Raw genomic sequence first — 22,706 nt, 5'->3', positions numbered from 1 at the left:
TAAGCTGTTCTTCCTTCCTGAAGGAGGAATGATAATAATGTCTGAGTCCTGCTGTCACTATCACCCCTGTCTGAAAAAGACATAACCTATGAAAACCTGTTATCTGTATAGAAACTGTGAAATTATATAACTTCTACCTTTAACATGAATCTATAAACTGTTTATCAGTGTACAAAATTGCTTTCTCTATTATGTAGTATCTTTCCATAGGCAAAAGCTACCCTGAGACAGGCTGTGCTAACCTTTCTTCAATTCTGTTATGGATGAAATTAAAGGAGCTTCAAAATTAGTCTTGTACCTTTTCTAATATATCACCACTGTTTTACGGACACAGAAATAAAAACCAAGGTTAAGGAAAACTTAAGTACATGTATGAATAAAATCATGCAGCTACATCTAAACACATCTAATTTTCGGAATTGCTGAACACATAACTTCTGGTATGTTGACTTAAAAAGAAAGGCCTAGACATCTTTCTCTCTGGAATTCTTAAACAAATCTGTAATGAGAGGCCGAATCTTGTGGCTTTCAGTTAAATGAATAGACCTTCTCTACAAAATTACTCTTCTTCTCCCCGGAAAGTATAATACTTTTTCTTTTTTTTTTTATTTTTTCCCTTCCACTCAGTTTTACACTAGTAACACTTGGGCTGGCATTCTTTTTGGTTTAGTCAAACCAAAATTCATCTGAACACAGGAGTTCTAGAGCTGCTGCTTGTGTTCCTCAACTTTTACCGTTTTAGAAGTTATAATCATGTCTTTTGATGTGCTGTCTTTTATGAATCTAACATTATTTCCACAATACATAAAGTTGATTAAAAATAAATATGTTGTCTCAGGAAAACATCTCAGAAAAACCCAACCACAATTATAAGTTTGTCCTTACCCCGCACATAATCCTTGGAAATAAATAAATAAATAAATTCCAAGTTTTATTTTAAAGGTTAACTAACTCTTATTATATTCACATTAGAAATATCAGTCCATATTTTTATCTCAGTTTTTTGCTGGAGGACTAAGGGGATAACAGCAACAGCAGAGAAAAAGGAAAATTGCTGCCATGATTTCACGAGAATATATTTCCACATACACACACGCACATACATACTTATGTAAATATACATTTGTAGCATATTTTGAAGTAAAGAAAGTACAAAAGTACAGAATCCTGAAGTACAGAAATAGTACTAGTGTATGATGGGAGCATAGCACTTTCAGAAATTGCTACATCAACTGAGTATTGTCACTGCACATCAGTTTCCTTCCTGTGAATTAAGAGATCATGGTCCCTTTGCTGTTTTTGTGTTTGGCTGTCAGATCTTGAGGTCATGCAGTATCTAAGGGTGTGCGCACACATACCTATATAATAAGGCTCCAATAATGGTGAGAGGTACCAGATAATACAAGAAGAATATACGACATATAAACATATATATACACACACGTATGTATATGCATGTGTTTATATATGCACACATTTTGTTTTTTTCTTTTAACATCCATCTTTCTTACCATCCTACCACTAATTTACAAAAGGCCCATCCATACTTCTGACACTACTCTTGTCCTACTGCCCATACACGGAAGGGTCTTAACCTTTAATCACAGTATCTCTGATCAGAGTTCCAAAATACGACCTTAAATGTTTCCTTGAATTTACCTTTGCTATTTGCAATAGCTCTTTACGTTTACTTTGGGGAAACTACCACAAAGTTTGTGACAATTAGACTAAGACTTATTTCTGAAAGATCTGAGAATTCCCTTAACGATTTAACAAGATTTAGACTTTTCCTTCATTCTAGCCCCATGGCATTTGATTCCCTTCAAACAACCAAATTATTCCAGAAAGATTAAAAGCCAGTAACTAGAATCCTTCAGATAAAGCAACCATAGTTTCTCTCCTCTCCTCCTTAATTGGAGGTATATATTTCAGCCTTTCCAGCTATTAAGGAAGGCTAATTTCTGCAACAGAAAGGTGGGAAAAATTTGTTTCCATGTTAATGAAAAATTAAGACATATTTATGTATTAGAGTGACTAGTAATGCAGAAATTGCTTTGATAATATTAATTCTTCTCCACAGGTTTATATTGATTTCCTCTCCTTTTAAACTACACTTAGGCTTAGCCTCCCCAGTTACCTTTCATCAGGCTTTTCAAATCTTTAGAGACTTAAATCCCTCAACACAGCCTAAAATCTTTTAATATAGATTTTAGGTGATAGTTACATATCATGGATTGGAATAAAAACCGCCATGAGTAAAGACATATGTACTCTCTCTTACAGTTTTCCTAATGAGATCTCAAAATGAAACCACAGTGAAGCATACAGTATATAATTACACATGAAAAAATTATGTTAAAAGAACATGAAGTTTGCCAACTCAAGCCTGATGAGCAAGGAGATGCTAGAATTCAAGTTGTCTACACGTTAACTCTGTAGCTTCGTGCTCATCTGTCATGATATGCGAAGTAGTCGCATCATCAATTTTAAGTTCTTAGCTAAGCAAAATTCCCGTGTCCCATAACAGAACCGCTTGAAAATGATTCAAGCTATTATCGCAAAACATTTTGTAACGACAACCTGACATCCATAATTTTGGAGGTTAAAAAGAAGAAAGAGAGCAAAAGGTGAGAAGGGCCACTTAGATTAGCTCTAGTCAGTGCCATGCAGCAGGCTTATTTGCAGTGGAGTATATTGGATATGCTACTGGAGCACATCCCGCTCCACATCACTACATTACAAAGAAATCTAGTACATGTACTTTGAGATGGCTCTATGATGAAGGCCAATACATAAGAAGTGGGGACAACTAAGAGATTTGTTTCAAAAATGCATTCCTGACCAACACTCTAAGGTAGTTACAACCTTAGATGTAACTTTTCATATAAGTTACAAATCTCTCTATTCACTTACTACAGAAGTAATTCAGAATCCTCACTTCAGCAGCTATGTGTGCGTATTTTGCAGTATCAATACAACTTTAAATCACTTGATTATGCACCATCAGGCACATGCCTTGCTTGTTGTATGGGATGGATCTAGGACACATGAAGATGAAAGCCACCTTCCTATATAGGCTGAAAAATACAAAAAAAAAAAAAAAGGAGGATCACGTAATTAAAGTGACTAAATACTATCCTGGAGAATCAGCTCTTATCTTTGGCTTTGCCAATTCTACTCAGTGTAAATCAAAAGCCTTAGCATACAGTCATTTCACTGTACATTTTTCATTTCCTAGTACCTGACTCTATGCTCTAGGGTTTGATTTGCAGAACTGCTGAGCAACTGGAACTTCAGCCGACACTTATGAAAGCAGTATTTTGAGCAGGTATAGTTTGACAGAAAACTATTCCTTTCCGACCCGCCATAAAAGACATAGAAAACTGAGAATGCAAAATATATGGATATTTGAATCATTCATACTGTTTTGCAGACCTGGGTGGTCATATGGAGGAGACAATCATGTTCCTTTACCTAACAGGAACTGATAAAAAATAAATTAATCATTGTTCCTCAAATAGCCAAACACAGCAATTAGTGATCATTTCCTCACAGAACGTTCCTTTACTGGTGAAGGATTTTCTGTAAGGCACTTTTCAACAGCGTGCAATAAAAAAGGCACAGGTTACTCCATGAAAAGAAATTAAAATTATCAAACAGCTACCAAGTGAACAATGCACTGAATGAGGTAGTGATCCTGTGGAAGAAAATAGCATACTGTAGTATATACTGCACAACATTAAATTGTATGGATTTAATTGGATTAAATTAAGGTTTTAGAAATACGCCCAGTTTTCCCACATTCAGAGCGGGTGACAAACCTGTAATCGTGGTAATGTTATTTCAGACAGATCTTCTTTGAATTTTCACAGGTTTTTAGCTAAGTTCTCCCCAGAAATGAAGCTTACATAATGACAGGCGCATCTGTCTCCCTACCTAACCCTAAGTAAGTTTTTACTCTAGATACATGCTTGGCTTCCATCAAATTCAACATGATAGCAGCCACTGAATACCTCGGGTCTTAGCAAGATTTAAGGAGTGTTAAGTCAGAGCAGAGAACATGGACTCTAAGTTTCCGTACTCCCATCCTCTCCAGTCCCAGAAGGAAAGGCTTTAGTGTATGGTCACAGTGAATTAAGACAAGATGATACAACCTGGAGAGTGATGTTCAAAGACAACTGCTACAAACAAATACATACATAAATTAAAAGCTTCAATTTCTTAGTCCTCAAAAACAAAGCAAGAAGATGACAACAGAGAGGAGAGGGAACGTTACAGTTCCAAATATTCACAAGTTTCTCACTTGTGCAGAAACATGCTGAAAGGACAGGGGGAAAAAAAATATTAAAAAAAAAATATATCCATGCTGCAACCACACCTTGCCATTACAAATAATTTGTATGCTATGTCATTTAGTGATGGTCCAATAACCTTTTTGTTATTTCTGAAACAATTTGTGTGAGCTGTTGCATCAAGGTAAGGAACTGAATTCTACATGAAGTTGTACATTTAACACAAAGCAATTTAAAGCTACTAGTGGAAAGCAGAGTTTGTGACGTAAAGGTACCATAGTCATTTGCATTTTGCTGCTTTAGAAAAACACTGAAAGGACTGAATTCTTCAACTATTCTACAATTCAGAGTACACCTGAGGTACAGAAGTGTGATTCAGACCATACTCCATTCTGCACGCACATGCTTTCTTTTTCCTGTCACTCAAAATACTAGGAAAGCAACAGTCTCACATCTGAGGCACACAAGACAGAACCAAGCACCAAAAGCAAGCTGGTAGCACTGCATACAAAACCTGCCTTGCTATCTTCCCAAATACCCTGACAGATACCAAGCAAGAGAGACAAAACTGGTCTCTTTGTTGCCAACCCCACCGCCTCCACGTAAAAGACAAGTGCAGACAAACCTCCAATTTGAACAATTATGGAACTCCCTTCCAACAGGGCTCCTTCTGCAGCATGGAGCTCATTCGGAAATCAGCATCTTACTAGCTAGAGAGGCTGAAGCAACTGCAGCCTGCCTGGTCTATGATCTTTACTTTTGCTGCTTCATGAAACATCATGAGATGACATAAAGACAGCACAGCTAAATAAACACGTAAATAAAATTCAAAGCCTGTCATGAGCAAGTACAGCTTATATTCAAGGCTTTCACCTCTATTCTTATTCCAATAGCTATTTATAACATTGCCTCATATTAAAAGAGACAATCGTGTTCCTTAAGATACACAACTCATAACACACAGAAATTCATTCCATTTCAGAGTTCATTTCTTGCTACTCGTTTCGCACATTTTTCATCCCAAAGGAATGCCAGTTTAACATATGCGAAACCTATTATTACCTGGAAATTCCTCAATTTTCCTCACTTTTATTGTTTGACCCCTTCCACCTGCCTAAGATTTTTTTTGTTTGTTTTTCATTTAGCTGAAATAGGTATCCCTATAGCCACCATCTCAAACTCACACATAGTTTTCAACACTTCCCCTGTGATGAGCACCCACAGCACCTCTTGTTGATACAAGGACATTTTTGAACATAGCTATTACTATTAAAATCTTAAGTAGCCATCTGGACTCTTCTTTGAAAGTGCTTCACAACTGGAAATCTTCTTGGAAGATTCATCAAGACTGTTCTCTGGAGACCAGAAGGATCTGTGTGTTTTAAAAGTACCATGTACAGTTATGGTTTTCTGAATTCACATCTTTATAATTTTCTTGCTGTAGCTTTACACACACAGCAAAAATCTTCTTATGTATTCATAATCCAGCCAAACTGCTAACAAAGTGTTTGAACTCCTAGAGGAATGTCGTGGTTTAACCCCAGCCAGCAACTAAACACCACGCAGCCACTCACTCACTCCCCCCCGACCCAGTGGAATGGGGGAGAAAATCGGGAAAAGAAGCAAAACCCATGGGCTGAGATAAGAATGGTTTAATAGAACAGAAAAGAAGAAACTAATAATGATAATGATAACACTAATAAAATGACAACAGTAATAATGAAACGATTGGAATGTACAAATGATGCGCAGTGCAATTGCTCACCACCCGCCGACCGACACCCAGCTAGTCCCCGAGCGGCGATCCCCCCGCCCCCACTACCCCCAGTTCCTATACTGGATGGGACATCACATGATATGGAATACCCCGTTGGCCAGTTTGGGTCAGCTGCCCTGGCTGTGTCCTGTGCCAACTTCTTGTGCCCCTCCAGCTTTCTCACTGGCTGGGCATGAGAAGCTGAAAAATCCTTCACTTTAGTCTAAACACTACTGAGCAACAACTGAAAACATCAGTGTGTTATCAACATTCTTCTCATACTGAACTCAAAACATAGCACTGTACCAGCAACTAGGAAGACAGTTAACTCTATGCCAGCTGAAACCAGGACAAGGAAGGACAGATTGTGAATGTTTTTGTGATATTTTAAAATCCAGAACGTGGTCGTGCAAAATTGATGAACCTCTTTATACACCTTTTTGTACAGTTGTCACTGGACAATAGAGAAAACTGGTATGATACCCCCATCGGCAAAGATCCCCTAATGAACCAAGAAAATCTCCAAATAATGGAGTTCCTGCTTTCCTCCAAATTTACCTGTGGAGATAAACAAGTATGACTGACCAGTAAAAAGTATCAGTGACCAAGCACAATGCTTTTACTTATTGACTGCAAACAGCAGGGTGCTAAGACAATTGGTCCTCACTGTATATATAAAAACTTATTTTATTTACTACCTCCTACTTTAGTAAGATAAAATTTAATTTTATGATATCGTATTTCACAAGTAAAAATAATTCATAATTTCTCCTTCCATAAGCATTGGCAAAAGTAACATTTCCTGATGGAGAAAGTTTTCCAAAGCTTTTTTCACTCGTGAATCTAATCTCCAAGTAATCTGCAAAATTCAAAATATTTACAAAGGACAATTAATTAAAAAACAAAAAGAAAAAAAGAAAATAAAAGAAAACGTTTCAACACTTATTAAAGTGCCATCCAAATAGGATTAACTATGATGGACATTTTCACATCTTAAAAAGAAAGTATCTGTGGCTTTCCAAATACCCTGCATTCCAAACATACCCCATTTTATCGTAACTGGATCACTATGGGATTTTCCTACTGATGTTAATAAAACTAACAGTTCAGATTTCTGATCCTATCAAACCGAATGGCCCTTCTGAGATGATGCAAATTGCAACAAAACACACAGAAAAACCTTATTAGGAGTATTTTAATGAAATACGGAGAGCTCTGCATTGAGCTAACAGTACTTTTTCCAGCTAGGGAGATATTAGATACCTGCCGCTCACAGAGCTGTGAAAAGAAAAGTTTCACTTTAACAAGTGACATTATGATCTTCAATTTAAGAGGAAAAAAATAAGCTAAGGAAAGTACAGACCCACAGAAAAGCTTTTGGACAGATAGTATAAATTCTCACCTGTTTGAGAAATATTCACCCTAGCAGAAAAGAGACATTAAAACCCATCAAACTTCAGATTTGCTTAAAATTTGAAATTTGGAAACTTTTGAAATATCTGAACCAAAATAACAAAATAAATTTTCTTCTTATGAAAGACAAACACATAGTTAGTAGAAGAACTGTACTTTGAGCGTATGCATGCATGCCCAATAATTTTGAAGAATGTGCCTCAGACCCCATGGAGGTACAGACATTTTCTGGAAGCCAGTGTAAGGCAGCAACTCCCCACTAACACCTAGAATCAAAAACCTAAGGACACCAAACTATGATTTGTGAATTTTTCTGTAATATTTATTTTAAAACAGTGAAGGGACAGCAGCACCAACAGTTTTGCCATACATTCTTCTGTGCCTAGACCAAGAGAGGGCTGATGCCATGACAACAGCAACTCTGCACAGTGGCTTTTGATAAGCAGGAATCTTTCCTAACTCAGTCAGTCATTTCAGCATTTTCTCTCCTGGGAAGACATCCTCCTTACATTTAATTCAGCCAAAAATAGAATGGGGTTTTTTGGGGGGGAGGGGGTGTGTTTGTTTTTTCTTTTTTTGTTGTTGTTTTTTTAAGAAAATATTTTCTTCTGCTGGCTTTGGATTCACAGATACTCATCTGTCTTTATGAGACAAACAAAGATGAAGATAGCTGCTGAATGCACAGAAGTATTTTGATTTTTTGTAAAGCAAAATTGCTAATGGACACATGTACAGCTACTGCTTAGCAGCTATTCACTTTCATATTTGCCTAGGCTTTTTTTCATTAAGGTAATGATTCCACATAAAGAAAGCACTGTTATTATAAAAGTAAATATGTAAAAGAGTTTCACAAATCAATGCAGTTTACAAACAAACAATCTACTTTTCACTACTTAAATACTGAAATGGCTAGAGTATTAAATGCTTAATAGAGTTTACTGAACTCCTAGTAAATCCATCGTAAATAAGTTTTATTATGAGTTCATATAAAAGCTGGTTTTAGTGATTTTTTTTTTTAAGTTTTGATTTTACAATAATTAAAGCTAAGAAGGGCAACCATCACAGCTACACAATTTAACCAAAGGCATTCAGAACTCAAATAAAGAATAACCTCATAGAATTCCAGAGAAGCTATTCAAATATTTTCATGACAGTCAAAACTAAAACAAGGGTCCAGCTCTAAAACAGCTGCACTATATTCATGTTTCAGGATTGGGTCTAGAATTAATATAGCCTTACTGAACAAAAATGCCTTTGTCTTAACTAACATAACAGTCTAAATTTTTTATGAATATCAGTTTTCCAAAACTCAAAAATTATGAGCTAGAAGCATATTATGTAAAGATCAAGTAAATTCAAGCTTGCAATGAAATTATTTTTTGCTAATGAGAAGCAAAGGCTAACATCCAAGAGAAAAATATAAAGTGTTTGTACAAATACAGAGCAACCGTACTGTAAAGAAACCAATATGACAAATTAAAAGTTAAAAACCAAAACAAACAAACAAAAAATCATTTAAAAAAAAAACACCACCACAACATACTCCTTTCGAATAACCTTCATAGTCTGTGTTATTAACTAGATAGCTAGTTGGTAGAAGGAACACTAAAAATTACATGACCTTTAACAAATTATCTCCATTTACCATTTCTACATTTATCTCCTGTTTGTTTCACTGAGCTTCCTATTGTCACACAATGAACAATACAGGAAAGTCTTGTAGGACCCAGAATAAACTACAGACACATGGCTCCCTTGTAGCGTAATGATTCTACCTGTCTCCTGCATTCTTTTCACTTCTCAGGTCTCTCACTCCCATCCATCTCCTTACACGAGAAAGAAATAAATCTTGTTCATCTGAATTTAATGAGAGACTGAAAAAGCAAATCTTGCCAACAGCAATGTTAACTCTGTTTCAGAGCACATTCTTGGGGTGGGGCAACAGGCCTTGATCACTACTTAAACTGCTATTCTAAACCCATTAAGAAACTCTGAGTAATTTAGCAAATAGAAGCTTAACTTTCACATTTTGCAAGTTTACAAATTTGTCTTCTCTGTGTTCTATTAGAACAGCTGTCAAAATCATGCAATAATAAAAAATAAAAATTATTCTGAAGCACACACATATTACTATGTTCAGATAAGCTAAGATGCCTTACAAATCAGAGATTAGTAAAGAACAGCACCTACAGTGGCAATTTGTTCATAGAAAGTGACAAAAAAAAGTGAAGCACTGATTTATAGGCTGATCTAACAGCAACATCCTGACCTAGACACCAGCAAACTGAACCCACTTCATGTCATGGTGAAGTACAGCTATGAAAAAGCTGTTCTGGCTCATACCTGAAGGTATGCAGGTGCATCTCATCACACAGAAGTTGCATCAAAATTGCAAATGCTTGGTCAAGATAACACTGTAAAAGACAATCTCACAAACAGTAAAATAGAACTAGAATTAGAATTATAAAATTGCTCCATTTCAGGATATTCAGAAACCCAGCAGCAGCATTTTGTACCAATTGTGGGTGGGGAGGCTTGTAACATGCTACAATGATTTTTGAGAACAGAAAGTCTTCCAAAAAAATCTTTCTGTATTAGCAAGAATGAGCAGCTGCAATCTGCAAACACACTGAAGTTACAGGAAGGTATATTTTCCCAGCATGACCATGCCATTTAAGAAACTAGGACAAGCAAGAATTCAGGAATGAAACAAAATGCTGGACTAAAATGAAAAACTGGCAACTCTGACATTAATGGCAAAGCTCCAACTGACATTCACAGAGCTGGAGAATCACCCCAGGTATCCGTGTTTAGAACCTACAAGCAACAGCTTTCCTTAAACTGCCCTGCATATACTGAAAATGCATCTTTAACTTTCCAATTTAGAAGGACGAGCAGCCTAGAACAAAATCTGCGCAGGCATCTTAAGGTTAATTTTAAATTATATCTGCATGCAGTGTAGGAGAATGAAATTTAGGTCTGCAGATGAAAGACCTGCACAATTAGAAGACCTGAACAGCCAACACCACAGAATCATGCAGAACTGTGATGAGATAACATCTTCTGGTTTTGTACCTACAGTGCACTCTATTAACCTTTCTTTTTTCTTCTCCCTGTAAAATTCCAGTACAGCTCCACATGCATATGTTGAGATATGTTTCTGATGTTCCATACTTCATCAGTGAGAGAAGAATGAAGAAACAGAGCCTCCGCAACAGAGCCTCCACAACAGAGCTTTGTATAGATTTGACCCTTTTATTTCCACATTAGCATTTATTGCTGAGAACACCAATAAGACACACAACTTTCACATCTAAACTGCTAATTGTGCACATTTACCGTAAGCAAGTGCAAGTACCTAAGATCACCTTCAAATCAGGCTTCTAAGTTTTACTTACTGCACATTGTCATTAAATAAAATAGAAAAGACAAAGCAAGTTACATATCATCCTTTTTTAGCTGCAGAAGGAAAGTGAGAAACCTGTAAATACCTAATGCACAGGAATGCTTACACACAGAAAACACACAGAGAAACAGCTGATGTATTTATTCAGGGTGAAATAAGCCCTTTCTAGATAAGTCACAAAAAAATGGCAGGTAACTCTGCTGTGTGGTTGGTTTGTTTTAAACAAAATAAGACAAAAGATGCTAGAATCCCCCTCCCTTCTCTTTGTGAAAAAAGAAGTGCAAGGTGAAACAAACCAACCTGGAAGTCAGATCCATCTCCCGCCTGGGCATCAGTGATGACCAGTCAGCACTGTCTCCTTCTCATGGCTACTCAGGACTAATGAATTTTGCCTTGATCAGTTTCTCAACTTTTGTTATGACCTCCATCTCCTGGCTCATCAGTTTTCTTGCAGCCCAGTAAATTGGCAGCTGCTCAGTTCCTTCAGGGGAGAGAAGCCAGAGTCAATTGTAATAATGGGCTGCAATTACTCCTGTGTTGCAGGAACTGAGCTGCTGTTGCTGACTGCTGTCATTTTATCTGCCTTTGAACTTCTTTATGACCCCATGGCAAGGAATTACAGCCCTTGGCTGGAAAAAACATCACACCTCTCATCATCACACAACATCCTGCAGAGCCTCTCAAACAAGTGCCAGACAGGCTGATAGTGGAACAGGAAGCAGTATACAAAGCCATATTAATTATACCAATGCAGCCACACTGCTTCAAGACCTTTTTCAAACCTCACTCATGTATCTCTAACACAGCTCTGCATACTAGACTTAGACTGTAGACATGTATAAATGTCGACAAATGCAGTATAGTGGATATAGACTCTTCTCTGCCTAGATGCGGCGTATAGAAACCCGCACAATCTGAAAACATCGGACAGTACAAGACAGAGACAATAATTTTGCCATAATCAAAATGGAGTCATATCCAATGGACAGTAGGTTGGTTTTTTTGTTTTGTTTTTTAATAGCCTAACTTACCTTAAACAAAGAAATGGACAGGAGCTGTAATACTCAATTAAATATTAGATATCAGAATCCCCCAAAGGATTGGCAAAGTCAATAATTAAAGTGTTTATCTCCATGAGTAATACACAGTCATCGGCCATTGCTTTCTTTGGCTCAACATTTTTTTTTCCCCGAAGCAACTTTTATTGGAAAAACTGCAGAAGTACAACCCCAAAAAGACAAAAAATCCCCAACTGAATAGATGTTGTTTGAAATGCTCAAAACATACTAATGTCACTTGGCATCACTTAAAATACAAACAAGATTATTTCCACCTTTTATTTCCTGAATCATTGCTTTCCATCTTCTGTTATTAAGCTGAATATATTTTCCTTCTCAACCGCTATCCAGGCCTGTTCACATGGTCCTCCAGCTGCCCACTACCAATTGTTTTAGCAACCTTCCACATTAAGTGAAGGTAACAAAGCTTGATTTTTGCTACAATTCAGTGCATGTAACATTTTTTCAAATGTTTCTTTTAAAGTGTTAGATATCAATCAATCATTCTGGTTGATCTCGGGGGGGCGGGGGGGGTCTGACCAACGTGCTGGGATGGAAATAACTTGCGTGAAGTTTTCTGGAAATATCTGTAAGATACTGATTTTTAATGAATGAGTTTTAAAACATGCCATCTCTAACAAGGTATTATTTTGCATGCAAAATATTTAAGAGGAAGAATTTCATTTAATAACAATGGCATTGAAGTGTTTCATGAGGCAATAACTCAGTTTGAACTGATTAAGTTCAAATTTGTTGGCCTAGCAATTTATTAAGCACAGACAGAAATTATTGCTGAGAAAGCACACTGGGGTATTCCCCACATTCTTACTACGCTGTAAATCATAAATTTCCTTCCTTTTGCTGTAAGGATGGTGCATTTATTTAGAATAAAATTTTTAGATATAAGATAGTGGAGTAAAGAAAATAATGATTTGTTATTATCTGAACAATGCCATACTGCTCCAAACAACATAAAGAAACCAGCAGAAATGAAAAACAATTTATCTAAGGTCCAAAAGATTAAATCGTCACTTAAGCTACAATGAAGTTCTCAGTATTTTAAGGATCATCTTTATAATTCTTATTTTAGATCATCCACTTTGCATAACTGATGAAAATTCAAAGGGCCTAATTTTTTTAGTAGTCCAATAGCAACTCCAACCTGCTCTCTCTCCACTGCCAGCAAAGATACTTTTCACATGTCCAGTGCACACTGTGCAGAAGACAACAGTTCTGGAGTCTGATTAATTCAAAATCCACTGTTTGATTAACTGTTTGTAACAAAAAAGGGTGAGGAGTGAAAGAGTATGAAGGAAAAAAGAAGGGGGGTGGGGGAGGAATGACTACATATTCTGGGCATCTTAAATTCCAATGATCCTTACCCTGATGAACTCCAACAGAGATTGAAGTGAGACCACCCAATCTTGAAAATCATCATGAAGTAACAACAGAAATCTATGAATGCCAAAACAGTTTTCTTTATGAACACTGCTTTTCCTGCTTGTTCAGCTACTGCAAGCTAAAGGCATTATGATCAATCACCTGCTTTTAAGTGCTTAGGGTTCTAGACATTACAGTGTCAGTTACAAGGCACATGAATGAATTGCAGGCATACTCTTTGGTCTCCTGCTGGTACATGCTAATCCATTTTATTTAGTATTGCAACCAAGGAGAACATTTCAATCATCATAATGTGACTGCCAGTGGTCATCTGATCATACTCATCATAGATTAGGCAAATCCTAAGGTCTTCAAGACCATTGCTTTTCCACTTCAGACTGGCCAAAAGAATAGTCTCACCTCTCTGTTAAAGTTTAGCTTTCACAGAAGGATATCCATACAACTTAGCTCTTTATCATATAGGCAATGTACCAAAAAAAAAAAAATATTCTTTTGTGACATTAATTGTCCGAGCTCTGCCACACCAATTAAAGATTAAATTCATAAACTGCATTTAGTTAATTGAGTTGTAACAGATTTCAAAAATAGCGAGTCGATAACAGAAGATATATGCTAAATAATTAAAAATTTGCAATGGCATATCATGGCATTTTTAACTAATTAGGAAGTGAAATTCACATACACCATCATAACATATGTTTGTACCTATCTTTAAGTTTGTGGCTAGAACACTTCAGTGAGGATATGTTGTCTACACTGCCTCAGAAATGCTCTGCTCTTCACTGTTGTAACCGCTTTGCAACTTCACACAAATATTAATATTTCAGCTATACTAATTAAATACCTGAAGTAAAGGATGCAGGCTGAGGGAAAAAAAAGTAATCAGTGTTGCCAATGGTATTTTTAAAGTTACTTCTGTCCCAAACACGGCAAATCCATAGAACTAACAGATGGATAGGAAAAATGTGTTTTACATTGACCTCAATTTAAAGGAGAAAAAGCAAACCAAAGCTTCCGAGTAGTTTTTCAGCATGTCTCCTGTGAGATCTGACTTACATGTTTACAATTAAACAGGAATCAGCTAGGTGCAAAACAACATTCTAGCTGCATTTAATTCCACAGTATATTGAGCTATTGAAAGGAGAGAGATGTAACTAGTCTTGAAAAATACTTATTTTTTCAGTTTCATTGTCATCTCAAACCTTCTTGTTGCACCCACAAAAAAAAGAAAACTATCCATTACTGGAGTGTATATATACATATATACGCACACACACAGATTTACTTGTTCATGTGATTTAAAATAAATAAATAAATGCAGACCTGGTCTACCATTATAAATGAAAGTACACACAATGATGCTCTGCTTCCTATATGTAGGGCTTTTGATCCAATAGATTATTTTACCTTGGGGTTTGAAGCCAAGCTAGTAGTTCTTAAATGCAAATAACATGTACAGTGACGGATAATGCTCTCAGGTAATTCCAGTACTCTTAGAGGAAAATAGATTTCCCCAATACTTCATTAATAATGTTATAACCTTATGACAAGTAGACATAAAACCTTCTTCAATTGTTTACACATGCTGTGCCACTCTGTAAAATCTTTTTTCTTCATAATATTCAAACAAATTCTACTTTTCTTCACTGTTAATTTTTACACGATCAAGGTAGCTGGCTGTATATGTATTAGTCATCCAGAAAGCTTGACTGAGCCCTACTGAGAAGCTGATAACTTTGTCTTTTTCCTTCTTCCTTCCCTACTCTCCACCCCAAATCAAACTAATCATGAAGCTTTTGATCGTTGTGGAAGCATTAGGCTTTCCACCACATTTCATGATTGCTTTAGGTGTACTTACATCTCAATGAGATCTTAATAGCATAGAAACAAATGAACAAGAAAAATAAAATCCTCATCAGGCCAAAGTTTAACTGCACATATTAGAGATTAATATTAACTTTTTTATTTTTCTTTGACAGAATTCCTGTTTATGCCCTTCTCCATGTTCTTTAATAATATCTTCAGCGACATAGAACAACATCCCACAAAATTATTTTTGAATGTACAATGCAGATCTTCCTCGTAAAGGTGGTCACTGACACATTTATCATGTCTGATTCAACCACCTTACTTTAATAGCATATTATTTTAAATCCATTTTTTAATCTTTTTTGGAGTAGAGTTGCAATTAGTTTAAAACTGAAGAAGTAATGGTCAGAACAACAATAAACCTTTCACCCACTCAACAAAACTTCCTGTAACCATTCATTTTGTATTGCACAACAAGCAAAAAAGTTTTTAAGTTTTCTTACAGAATTCAAGTTACTTCCTGTTTAGTTGTTTCTGATGTCACACACAGTAATTGATCTTTGCCATGGTTTTGAGCATGGAAGACTGGAATGAATTTCTTGCCAAGGAACTGCTAGAAAATTAGGAATATGACCTTAATCTATCACCCCAGCAGCTACAGATTCATGCAAACAACTACATTTAAAAGAGGCTGGATTGTTTGCTTCCACTTCAAGTCACCAATGTATCAGTATAGTTGATATTAAAACACTTCTTCATGTTAATCTTTCCCCCTCCAATATATTTGGTATATTCTTGGGTTGTTTTGGTTTTGTTTTTTAACATCTTGCTACAGATTTGTATTGTTCTGAAATAGAGTAAAGTCTGAATGAATCAAACAAGGACAAAGGAGGACAAATGTTCATTTGTTTTCCTGTCACCTCCACCTATTTAAGGCATTCCAGGCCAGGCTCATTCAAATGTTTGTAAACATATTTGATCACAGTCTGCACTAGCAATCAAGTAGAGAACTCTTTCTTTAGAGAGCTTCCCAGTTATTATTACAAATAACAGCTTATCACCACAAAATCTCCAAAAGGACACGTGTTCTTGGGGCAAGGAGGATGAGGATGGGGGACAGGGGAACACAATAACATGGATGACACTGTTTCATGTTTTCCCATTCTTGATATTTCCACCTTCCGCTGCTCCACCCCATTGCATATCAGGCATTTCTCTCTCCTCTGACTTACCACCAATCAACTATCTGAAAGGTCTTCCCATTCCTCCTCCTGCTTTCTTTTGTTGCCTTTAATCCCTACCTTTTTCCCTAGCTGCCTTTCCCAAACTGTCAGTTGCTTTGCTCAGGGTTCCTCATTAGATCTCAAAATCTTTAAGCAACTATTTTGCTTTCTAGTCAACTTATAGTCAACGCCTCTCCCCAACTCTTCTTTCATATTGCTGTTGCCATCACCTTGGACTCATTTCATATTCGCAAATGTTATCACGATGATACAAAGAAGAATCTAAATACATTAAAAAGGCTTTCTCCTACTGCTTTAGCATGACAAACAATCATTACTACTCATCTTTAGGACTTCATTTAACTACTCGTCTCTGTTCGCCTTCCATTGTTAGACACTTTCTACTGTACTTAATAGATCCTGTATTTTTTTTTTAAGGGTTTCTCTTTCTCATCCATCATGTTCATGATTATTAATCAGGATTACATTTTCTCCAGGGAAAAAGAGAACATTTCCTAACAAACAATCCCTTTGCAGAGGATCATTATAAATTCCCATCTCTATATACGAAAAAGTCACAGACTTCTATGTCTGCCCCTGAATCCCAACCACATCGTCTCTGGCACTGCATTTCATAGAATCATAGAATTGTTTAGGTTGGAAAAGACCTTTAAGATCATCGAGTCCAACCTTCAACCCAACACCACCCTGCCCACTAAACCATGTCCTGAAGTGCCACATCTACACACTTTTTGAACACCTCAAGGAATGGTGACTCCACCACTTCCCTGGGCAGCCTGTTCCAATGCCTGACAACTCTTTCAGTAAAGAAATTTTTTCTAATATGCAATCTAAACCTCCCCTGGCGCAACTTGAGGCCATTTCCTCTTGCCCTATCACTAGTTACTTGATAGAAGAGACCAGCACCCACCTCACTACAACCTCCTTTCAAGTAGTTGTAGAGAGCAATAAGGTCTCCCCTCAGCCTCCTCTTCTCCAGACTAAACCACCCCAGTTCCCCCAGCCGCTCCTAATAAGACTGGTTCTCTAGAACCTTCACCAGCTTCGTTGCCCTTCTTTGGACACGCTCCAGCACCTTAATGTCTTTCTTGTAGTGAGGGGCCCAAAACTGAACACAGTTCACAGAATCATAGAATGGTTTGGGTTGGAAGGGACCTTTAAAGATCATCTAGTCCAACTCCCCTGTGTGGACAGGGACATCTTTCACTAGATCAGGTTGCTCAAAGCACTTCCCTTTAAGCCTGTGTTTCTTAACAGAGATAAGAACACATCTCTGTTCTTAAGCACACATCCATTTCACTTCCTTCCACTGACATTCGCATCGCTTCTTCTCTTTCAGAACACCAGTCTCAAGCACCATCTTTGACTTGTCCTTGTATGCCCTTATCAGTTCTCTACATTATTGTATCCTTTGGCATCTTCTACCTGTTTAATATAATTCCCTGTAACACATCTTTTGGTGTTGTCCAGTTTTCCTTTACATGTACCATTAGCATTAGAGAGGAAATGAAAATTACTAGGCACTCTCTTACTGGTTCACTCAACATGAATAAACATTTCCATCTGCCACAGAGCAAATCATTTTAATCTTCAACAAAACAAAAACCCCTCTGAAATCAGTAAGAGCATTGAGCCAAAATGAAACAAGAGGTTTTCGATGAGAAATGGATAGTATTGCTTGTACATAACAGAAAGAATACTCATCACTATTCCAGCTTTAACTTGGAGTCAAGCACGGAGGAAAAAAAAAGTCAAAAGTAATTATGGCACACAGCCATACATACCATTTCCCAGTCTTTATATTCGGCAAAGTTTCCTCAAATATCCCAGGTAATTACATCTATTTCAGAACCACCCAAAGCAGTAACAAAGAGGATCCTGAATTCTCTTTATCAAAGCCAAATTCAAGTGCAAACACTGTGACACCTAGTCCCTCCCTGACTTTAGATACCAGTGAGTCTTAAATACACCCTAAAAAAGGGGGTATGTTCTAGCAGGCCAGGCAAGCATCTGTCAGAGCCCTTCTGATGGTCATAGAGGGGAGGTTATCACTGGCACCACCACAGTAGACTGACATTCCAAGACAACGTTTGAGCTGTCATGAAGGATCAGATGACATGCTTTTATTTAAGCACGAATGATTTTGAAATAGAAATGGGAATTTCGGCAAGTTGCAGGTTGAACAAATTGATTCTGTACAATCTGTTTTTCACTTTTGCTCCAGAGAGGAAGCTTAAGAAATTCACACTACATGGAGAGTCAAAGAAATTGATGGTTTCATACTAGCACTATATCACTGCCAGAAGCTCAAGCTAAACCAATCACTTTTTAAACTAGAAATGGGCCTGAGACATGATGTTCTGATCTCAATCTGAACTTCACGAAGTTCGTGGTGGTTATGTTAGGATTTGGCATTTGGCTTAGGATCTTCTCCACTTTTAACAACGAAGAAAAATCTTAAAGTAACACTGGACCCTCCTCTAACAAGTTTAATAGAAATCAATGAATCAGTTTGACCCAATCTCATTTCAACATTAAAAGAAGTCTAAATAGGTGTCTTTTAGCACTGCAGTTATAATAAACCCCTCTAAGTCTCTCTGGGAGTCATTCTAGTATGGATGCGAATTCCAATATGAACAAGATTTGAGGACATCCCTGGACGTATTTGCCTGGTAATTACTGGCTAAAGCACAAACTTGAGACAGGGAAAGATTTTTAGAACAACAGAGCCCTCTAATGGATTAATGCTGTATTACTGGGTTTTTCTTCAGCGCTGCAGTAAAAATAATTCGGTTTTCAACTTGAAAACAAAATGCAAGAGGTACTGAGAGAAGAATTACAGACTATGAAAGCTTAAGGACAGAAACTATTTATTCTGATTCCCAAATAGTCAGAAATCACATAAAGAAAGAGACATTGTTCAAATGGAGGCTCTAAAAAGAAATCTCTTAGGACCATTTGATATTTTTGGTTTTAAGTAAATAAGTGTATTGGTTTTGTGTGGCAAGGTTTTGGTAGCGGGTGGGGTTACAGGGGTGGCTTCTGTAAGAAGCTGCTGGAAGCTTCCCCTGTGTTCGACAGAGCCCATACCAGCTGGCTCTAAGACGGACCCGCCGCCGGCCAAGGCCGAGCCAATCAGCGATAGTGGTAACGCCTCTGTGATAACATTTTTAAGAAGGAAAAAAAGTTGGGACGGCGGTATTCGGCAGCCGGAGAGAGGAGTGAGAACATGTAAGAGAAACAACCCTGCGGACACCAAGGTCAGTGAAGAAGGAGGGGGAGGAGATGCTCCAGGCACCGGAGCAGAGATTCCCCTGCAGCCCGTGGTGAAGACCGTGGTGAGGCAGGCTGTCCCCCTGCAGTCCATGGAGGTCCACGGTGGAGCAGATATCCACCTGCAGCCCGTGGAGGACCCCACGCCAGAGCAGGTGGGTTCCCGAAGGAGGCTGTGACCCCGTGGGAACCCCGCGCTGGAGCAGGCTCCTGGCAGGACCTGCGGATCTGTGGAGAGAGGAGCCCACAGAGCAGATTTTCTGGCAGGACTTGTGACCCCGTGGGGGGCCCACGCTGGAGCAGTCTGTGCCTGAAGGACTGCACACCGTGGAAAGGACCCATGCTGGAGCAGTTCGTGAAGAACTGCAGCCCGTGGGAAGGACCCACGTTGGAGAAGTTCATGGAGGACTGTCTCCTGTGGGAGGGACCCCACGCTGGAGCAGGGGAAGAGTGTGATGAGTCCTCCCCCTGAGGAGGATGAAGCGGCAGAAAATAACGTGTGATGAACTGACCGTAAACCCCATCCCCGTCCCCCTGTGCCGCTGGGGGGGGGTGGTAGAGAATCTGGGAGTTAAGTTGTGCCCGGGAAGAAGGGAGGGGTGGAGGGAAGGTGTTCTGAGATTTGGTTTTATTTCTCATTACCCTACTCCGGTTGATTTGTAATAAATCAAGTTAATTTTTCCCCAAACTGAGTCTGTTTTGCCCGTGACGGTAATTGGTGAGTGATCTCTCCTATCCTTATCTCGACCCACAAGCTCTTTGTTATATTTTCTCTCCCCTGTCCAGTTGAGAAGGAGGGGGAGTGATAGAACAGCTCTGGTGGGCACCTGGCATCCAGCCAGGGTTAACCCATCACAATAAGCTTTGGGAAGAAGCTGGTTTTGCACCACTGTTTCTAATATTTATACACACAGAAGGAGCTGAGAGGCTGGCAGCATGTCTAACCTTCATTCTGTTTCAGGGCTTGATTTTGGTTTGCCTTCTGCTGCACTGCAGTCAGTGATCTCTGCAGAGCATCCATGTAGTAGAAGGGAATAAACATCTAGTACAAAGGCTGTATAAGGGTGTGCTTTCATGATCAGCTACAGCAAATCTGAAATCAATGATGTTGAAAGGGCAAAGCTGATACCACACAGCCGCACAAACAACAGAACCAACACACACATACACACACAAAATAGTAATTTAAAAAATCTGTAAGAAAGGAAATTTAAGGGGGGGGGGGCAGTCTTAGATTACCTTAGTCATAATCTGCACCCTGAAAACGTGTAACAGAGCAATCAAGAGCCCTTCAACAGTGAATTGGCTCTGGAACAGTTTTGTATCAACATATACAGTCAGAAAAACTGACTCAGCAATAGTGGGCAGAGCTGGGAGTGCCCCATATCAACAGAGAAAGATCAAAGGACTACTGGAGGCAAGAAAGATGCTCCCAACGGTTATATGCAGGTAGAGTAAGGAAGAAGAAAGCAAGCAAAAAATGGATGCCTGGTACTGAGACTTTCAAGGGGGACATAGCTAGTTTCTAATGACCTATCACTCTGGAAGAGAAATTCCTCCACAAGTCTGTATACCTCATTGAAGTACCACATTTGTCCCTTAACCAAGAAGCTCAGAGCATCCATAAGAGAGCACTCAAAAGTATTCAGGGGCATAAGATGAATACAGTATTAATTCTGAAGGTAAAAGTGGCTCATTACAACGAACATCCACACAAGAGAGGACTCTCATTGATGAGAATGCATTCCAAGGATTCTCACTGATGAAATACCTGGAAACCCCACGATGGAGTAGTAACATTGAGCACTGCAGCACAGTGTGGGTCATCCCACAGGCAGAGACTGTAAAGTAAGTTGGTCAACTTCATTCTTTCTATTGGAATGATGTAAGAGAAACTCAGTGAACTACAGGGTCTTAGGGTGAGGGGGTGGTGTTTGCGTTTTGGTTTTGTTCCTCCTTAAAGACATTTACCTGTAAACTTTACTTAAACTAACTGGCAGGTCACCTATTCATCACAATAATCAAGACTGAGGATTTCGGTATAGCTAAAGAGAGTACTGTGCTCAACTGTGAAGACCAATTTCTCTCCATGGTGCTCAATCAGCAAAACACATCTTGCAGGCTTAAATTCAAATGACATGTAGCCACTTTTGGTGAAATATTACACGTCTAAATCATTTGTGGAGTTTTGTTATAGCTACAATAGAACAGTATAAATCCATAAATTGCATCATGTTTTTGATTAGTTGGTCGTTGACTGACCTCAAAGAATGTACCTGACAAGTAAAACTGCTTTGGAGCATGGTAATTAGAAGGGGGGGGGGGAAAAAAGGTCTTTCTCAGTCTCAAATTTCCTGCCATACCCTGGGAAAGAATAGTAAGATCTAATATTGAACATTATGTGGTCCCTCAAGCCCATCTAAATAATTTCACACTTAAAAGGATAACAGGAGAAGAAACGAGATCAACTCCAAAATGAAAAGTCTTACTGAGAGACCATTCACATTTGAAACAGGAGTTTGCCTATACACAAATTTGAAAGAAAATAAGAACAAGGCAAGCATGTAACAACAACTCCCTCAAATGCCCTTCCAGGTTCCAGCTACTTGTGAGTCAATTTCCTCACACAGAAATAATATCTTCCACTTAATGTCCTACAATATATTTTTCTTCCACTAGTTCACACAGTCAGTCATTGCACCCAATTATCCCCACTTATCCCATATCTACAGCATCCTGAAGAGTTCCACAGCTAACTATTTTATATCATAATATAGTCATGCCAAAAACAAAACAAAAACCCTTAGATTTTGGGAGTTGAAATGAGAGGCCTACTTCATGTTTTTTAATACTGGATTTGTTTAAAATATTACAGTGCACAACAGAAACTGGCCAATCTAGGTTCTTAAAAACACAAAGAACATCAGTTTTGAACACTTAGCTGAAGTATCATTTAAATACCACAATCTACTTCTGTATAGGACACTTTCCAGAGCACTGTATTATAGGACAGTGAAACCTGTGCACAAAATAAGCCTTCTGATTTAGCAGAGT

The 22,706-nt window shown here is 38.1% G+C and overlaps 1 protein-coding gene across 3 annotated transcripts in view; it reads right to left on the bottom strand.

The window, feature by feature from the left end:
* The window catches only part of ARAP2 (ArfGAP with RhoGAP domain, ankyrin repeat and PH domain 2), a 132,682-nt gene that overhangs the window by 81,768 nt on the left and 28,208 nt on the right, over positions 1-22,706 (bottom strand). The window lies entirely within an intron of this gene.

The sequence above is a fragment of the Harpia harpyja genome, chromosome 2, assembly GCF_026419915.1.
Source record: "Harpia harpyja isolate bHarHar1 chromosome 2, bHarHar1 primary haplotype, whole genome shotgun sequence".
NCBI lineage: Eukaryota > Metazoa > Chordata > Aves > Accipitriformes > Accipitridae > Harpia > Harpia harpyja.
The sequence above is the reverse complement of the archived record's forward strand: the minus strand, read 5'-3'. Positions and strand labels throughout refer to the sequence as shown.